The following is a 314-nucleotide window of genomic DNA, read 5'->3' as shown; positions in this document are numbered from 1 at the left end:
TTTTTTTTATATTTTTTTCTTTTTTTTTCTTCTATACAAACTGCGTATAACAACACCGAGGCCCCAGGGCCCCCCTGCTGCATGCGCTTGCTGCAGCAGCAAACAGCAGCCCACTGCAGCAGCAGCAGCAACAGCAGCAGCAGCAGCAACACCACAAAGTAGCAGCAGCAGCGGTAACAGCAACGCTGCTGCAGCAGCAGGCCCACCACTGCTGCTGCTGCAGCAACAACGGCAGCAGCAACAACTGCTGCAGCGGCAGCAGCAGTGGCAACAGCAGAGCTGCAGCAGCAGCAGCAGCAGCAGCAGAAGCAGAA

The sequence above is a fragment of the Eimeria mitis genome, genomic scaffold (genome assembly GCF_000499745.2).
Source record: "Eimeria mitis Houghton genomic scaffold, Emh_scaff1343, whole genome shotgun sequence".
Taxonomy (NCBI): Eukaryota; Apicomplexa; class Conoidasida; order Eucoccidiorida; family Eimeriidae; genus Eimeria; species Eimeria mitis.
Note: the sequence above shows the minus strand (reverse complement) of the source record.